Here is a 6,340-nt window from a genome sequence, read left to right as displayed (position 1 = left end):
GCTGAAGTAGAGGACGTAGCTGGAATTGTAGAAGAGGATGAAATAGATGCTGAAGTATCTCCCATCCTGAAATTTTTGCGACGCTTTCACGTCGGGTTCACCAAAGATGTCAAAGGGTTTTCGAAAGCAAAGTCGCGTCTACAGAAGACCGTAACTGATTTCAGGATAGAAGTTCAATCAGGTGAATAAGCAAGATGAGAAAATGATGCCAAGATTTTGTTTTATTTCTGCCAATAACAAATACAAGGTTGAATTCTACTGAGATTATGGAAGAAAAAGAGGTCATGAGTGCACAGAAATGGCTTCTCGCATTGACCACCACAGTAACTTTTGATCTTCATTTTTTTAAGAGCTTTAAACGCTGCAAAAACTCATGAGCGAAGCGCTTTCAGTTTCAAACTCTCCTGTGTTAAACGAAGGGATAAGATGCTCATCAATGATCATTAAGATGTCATTACAGATCTTTGAAAGTTCTTCCTCTACTTTATGTCTGTACTCTTTGATCTGCTTTACATTCTGTTCATTGGATTTTGTTTCTTCTTTCTGTTCAATAGATGACTTTATCCACCAAGAAGCTTTGCGTGCACCAATAACATTCTTGTAGTCCACTGAAAGTAGATTCCTCTCTTCTACAGTGAGCTCAACATCAAGTTTCAGGGCTAATCCAAGCAGAATAGATTGAGTAGGTGGCAGATCTGTCGCAGTTGTATTTGTAGTAGCCTGGTAAGCTTTATGGGACTGATTTGTAGCTTCTTTCCTTTCACTACCAGTCTTGAACTCTGCTACATATCTGTAATAGTCACTTCATAGGAACACGTTCAAATACTTCTAAATCGGCTTCAATATTCACTATGAGGAGGGCCTTCTCCATGAGATGCCATTTTACAAAGGTACTTTCCCTTCTTATTAAAGATGTCGAAAGATTCATGTTCGTTGCCTTCGCTCTGTCAATTTGCCTCTTTTAAGCACAATCATGGGTGCTTCAAGTGTCTTCCTTCTCGTCCTTCTCAATCCAGACCTCGCCTCCTCTACATCAAAGGGATCAAAATACTGAACAAAGCCGAAGCCCCGAGGTTCCTAGAGTAAGGTGATCGTACTCCACCCTCATAGCCGGAAAAGCTACGACCCCCTTGCCCTCTCTCTAGTTCTCATTTCAGATGGTTTTTTTTCTGTTCTCTTCTGCAAACACTACAGTAATCTCCCATCCATACAGAATTCGATGATTCATGTAATATTGTGCCTCCCCTCAGACCAGACGATGATTCTCCTTTTCTGCTTTTTTCTTTTCTTCAGGCTAGATTTATTGCGCTCCAAAAAGCAGTCTTTCTTCTACCAGAAAAGCGGCCCCTTGTCGATAGCTCCGATCCTGCCACATCCTTTCAAGATAGAGACAAACGTGACAGTGTTTGGTAAAACACTATCTGTTTGCATTCAGTCGTAACACTTTAGTGCTTCCTGAACTGGTCCATGCTCCACATATCCTGTAATTAGTGCATTCCATAGCGCAATATCACGCACTGCCAACAGATCAAAGACCTTTTGTGCCTCTAATAGGAAACCAAAATTTGCATACATATCCACCAAAGCACTCCCAACAAAGATATCTTTTTCAAGTCCCACCTTGGCAACTTCTACGTGCATTTCTTTGCCCTGGTCTTTTGCTCTTAGATGGCTGCAACTTTTCAAGATGCAAAAGAATGTGCAATTATCTGGAGAGAATTCCTCCAGCTGCATTGCACGAAAGCATTTCAAAACCTCCCAAAAAGGCCCATGTTCAGCATAGCCAGCAACTAAAGCATTCCAGCACATAACATCTCGACTTGGCAACCTGTCGAAAACAACCTGTGCATCTGTAAGTGAGCTACACTTGCCATACATTTCGATCAGAGTGCTGCCAACAATAAGATCTGTATCAAATCCCTTCTTTGTAACCTCCAAGTGCATCTCTTGACCTCTTTCTATGGCTTCCACATTGCCACAAGCTTTCAAGCCACACACATAAGTAATAGCATCCTGACCGATGCTATTGAGTGTCATCTCATCAAGGAATTCCAATGCTTCTCTATCACAGCCATGTTCAGCATATCCTGTCATAAGTGTCATCCAGGATACGACATCTTGATCTGACATATTGTCAAATACTTCTTGGGCTTTTCCAAGCATACCAGATTTTGCATACATGTCAACCAGAGCATTATTGATAAATTCCTCTTGCTCCAAACCCTCTTCACTATAGTGCCTATGTAGAACAAAACTATAATCACAACAACTAAATATGTACAAAGTATCAAATCCCACACACAACTTTTAGGTGGATTTCACACCTCGAATGCAGCATTACGACAAAGCTGCATCTTGAGCAAGTCCCCCCACCATGTGATTCGTGATATGCTATTTGTGTCGGTATCGGCATCGCAAATACCGATGCAAATAGCGACGCTAATAATGACACTAATACCGAATGTTCTATGGTGTCGCCAATAACGACGCTTTTTGCAATGACGAGGGAAATTTTCTTTATGAACATTTTCATCGCTTTAAACATCGGTATAAGGCTTATATCTTGTAGTGTACGAGTACTTTTTACTTCATGCTTGGAAACTCATACAAAATGTGGTCAAGTGAGAAACAACCCACTATGGCAACTTCTAGTTGTGCAATGGCTTGTTATGGAAATGTTAGAGTACTACTTTGTTTCAACATTATAAAGATACAAAGAATCTTAGGAAATCTAAAAGATTCTATCTAGAATCAAAGTTGAAGAGCAAGCCTCTCATATATACAATATCTAGAAGTCTTCAAATTTAAGTCTTGGCTCCTAAACCTTCTTCAAAGGACACCCACAAGTAGTAGAAAACTTACTATATATAGTACAAACCCTATTGAACCAAATTTAAAATAACTTTCTATAGGCTACTCCAAATGAAGTATACTATACATCAAAATATAGCCCTTTCTAGTTATCATGGCATCTACTATTAAGGATAGTATCATCTTTAGTATAGACAAGTTGGATGGCACCGACTTCAATTATTGCAAGACTCAGATTTGGCAAGTATTGGTGCAAAAGAAGAAGATTCAACCATTGAAATGCAAAGGTATCAAACCCAAGGAGTTTGATGTAGAGGCATGGGATGCTCCTCTCTAAAGTTGCATAAGCCTCCTAATGGTCACCATATCGAGATGGGAGCCTTCTCTATAAATGCAAAGGTTCATGATTCTCAAGTAGCATGGAGAATATATACTCAAAACTAATGGGTGTCACCAATGTCTGAGCCTGTAAAGCATTGGCCACACCATCATACTCTCAAGGAAGCTTATAGAGGACGGTCCCCATAAGGTATGCTTTTGGAATGACAAATTGTATGTGTTGAAGTGTATCCTATATCTATGTCACCCAAAGGAGAAAAGATTGAATCATATTAGTCATCTCAAACTTGATATTCTGTAGGTGACCATTGAGAATCATAGCTTCCATGGTCGACAGAGCCTCATACAACATCTATAACTTTTCCCACACTTCTAAGGCTATCCTGAAGAAGGAGGTAACCCATCAAAAGGACTATGCAAGTCCACCATTATCTTATCATTGTCCAAGCAAGTTTATTTCAATGTTATTGAGATAGAAGGTAGTGCTTATGATTTATGGAAAAAGATTTGTGATCTCTCTATGACAAGCAAAGTCATGTATCTTAGTTATATTGGTTAAAGAAGCTTGTGGACCTTCTCATAAATGAGGGTACTCATATGTCCATTCCATTATCAGTCAGCTTATCTCGCAAGGCATTAAATATGAGTATAGCATAAATTCTTTATTCTTGCTTGTTACATACTTGAGTATTGGGATAGTCAAAGGAGATAGTTCCAAGTTGATGACTGCGATCCTCTTCTTTGCAACTCTTCTCTTCTCTTCCCTTGCTACTCTTGCTCTTGCTCTTGCTCTTCTCTCTTCCTTATTCTCCTACTCTTTTTCTCAATTAGGATTCCCTTCTTTTTCCCCCCTTCTCTTCCTTCCTACCTCCTCTTATTTCTTCTTTTTTTCCTATCCTCCTTCCGTATTCTTCTCCTCCTTCCCTCCTACCTTCTCCTTCACCTTCTTCCTATTTACTTATTCCTTCTCCTTCTTCTTCTCTTTCTCTCACTCCTCTTTCCTTCTACCTTGTCCTTCTTATTCTCTTCATCTCACTCCTCCTATCTTATTCTTATTCTTCTTCTTCTTCTTCTTCTTCTTCTCTCTCTCTCTCTCTCTCTCTCTCTCTCTCTCTCTCTCTCTCTCTCTCTCTCTCTCTCTCTCTCTCTCTCTCTCTCTAAAACAACAGGTGCAAAAAGTAAAAAAACTAGCCTCTGCCTAAGGCTTTATAGCCTAAGGTAAGGCTACTATTATTATTCAATAGTGACTCTTCTTTTTCATTACTCATGCATCGATAATATTGATACCATTTGGGAGGTCTGAGATTGAAACAACATGAAGTGATGATTGCAAGGTTCATTTGCATGGATTCATCGTTGTGATCAATGGCATCATGTTAGTGAAAAAGTGACATATCAATCAATTCGACGAAAACAATTCATTTCTTTCTTTTTCTTTTTCCTAAGTTTTAATATCACATTTATTAATTCCCCCCTACTACTATATGAGTGTCAATCCCCTTGAAGATGGGTTTAAATGCTCTGATATAGAGGGAGCTTTGCTTATAGAGGAAGTAAATAGGAAGAACATTGATGCAGTCCATACTTCTCATGCACTTACAATTAGACGCATATATGTTGGGAAAGGGAATAATAACTATGATAGAGACTCCCTATCCAATAGAGGCAAGTCTAAGTCTCATGAGCAATCACACAATAAGTCTTGTGGTCCTAAGTCCTCTCTTACTTGTCATTATTGTGCATAGCAAGGTCACATATGATCACAGTGCCATAAGATATGCAATGATAGACATGAAAAAGGAAAAGAAAAAGTGCACAATAATGCTAAGTCTTCTGACGATTGCACCATTATTTCTAAGTCCAATGTTAAGATAGAAGAGATGGAGTATAGGTTAAACAATGATGTACTTACTGCTTCATCACTTGATATTACTCAATTAGTTGATGTTTAGTTTGGTTATTCTTAGTGTTTGCTTTTCATTTAGGGGTTTCTTCCATGTTACCCCTCATTCTCATTGGTTTTATACCTACCATACTATTACAGGTTCAATCAAACTAGGTGATGATCATGTATGTGACGTTGTTGGCATATGTGATGTGAGATTGTTGTTTGGTACATTGGTGCCCCATTTGTGTTGTATGATGTATATCACGTCCCAACTGTAAAACTAAAAGCCTTATCTCATTTGGATAGTTGGATGACGATATGTATCATATATCCTTTGATGATTTTGCATGGAAGATTACATGTGGCAACTTTATTTTTTCTAGAGGTGCCAAGGTTGGCAACTTGTATCCCTTGCTTGTTTTTGGATCTATAGATCATGTTTTGGCCATGACAGATCTTCCATCTATATCTCTTTGGCATGATCATCTTGGGCATATATCCCTTAAAGGAAGGAAATTCCTTAATCATTTACAGTACTTACTACCTCTTGACTCCTCAATTTTTGATTCATGTGACCATTACTTATATGGTAGGTAGACTATTAACTAGCATAAAAAGTCTAGTTCTATGTAGGTGACTAAGCCATTGGCTTTTGTGCATTCAGATATTTGTGCTCCCATGCCCTATCACTCATTAGTTGGTACTAATTATTTTGTCACATTTATTTATGATTATTCACATAAGGTTTGGGTCTATGGCATCAAATAAAAGTTAGAGCTATTACCCACTTTTTAGCCTTTTCTTGCTATGGTTGAGAACTATTCTGGGCATAGGTTGAAACATTTACAATTTGACAATGAAATGAATATGTTTCCAATGTATTTGATAAATTTTATGATGAATATGTATATTATACCCCACTCCAGTGGTGTTGTAGAGAGAATGAATAGGACTAGTTAGCACAGATTTCATAGTATGTCTAGTTAGGCAAGATTATCATAGTAGTACTTTTGGGTTGAAGCAGTTATTATTGTAAATCATTTGATAAATATATTCCCATGCACTCCTCTTAGTGGTAGAGCTACAGAGGATGTATGGTCTAGGAAACCTTCCTCATATGCACACTTATGATTCTTTACATGTGAGGCATTCTTCCATATTCCCAAAGACAAACATATTCACCAAATGCATCTTTCTTGGATATGGTGATGTAGGTGAAATGGGTTATCTCCTTTGGGATTCACAGCCTTTGAAGATTATTCATATCCCATTATATTATTTTCCATTAGAAAAATATTCATA

The 6,340-nt window shown here is 38.2% G+C and overlaps 1 pseudogene; it reads right to left on the bottom strand.

The window, feature by feature from the left end:
- Positions 1-1,431: 1,431 nt before the first annotated feature.
- On the bottom strand, positions 1,432-2,130 carry LOC148038730 (putative pentatricopeptide repeat-containing protein At3g23330 pseudogene; annotated as a pseudogene).
- Between the last annotated feature and the right edge of the window lie 4,210 nt (positions 2,131-6,340).

This window comes from Lygodium microphyllum, chromosome 3 (assembly GCF_053477565.2).
Source record: "Lygodium microphyllum isolate KBCC chromosome 3, Lygodium_microphyllum_v1.1.10, whole genome shotgun sequence".
Lineage (NCBI taxonomy): Eukaryota > Viridiplantae > Streptophyta > Polypodiopsida > Schizaeales > Lygodiaceae > Lygodium > Lygodium microphyllum.
This window is presented reverse-complemented; position numbering and strand designations above follow the sequence as displayed.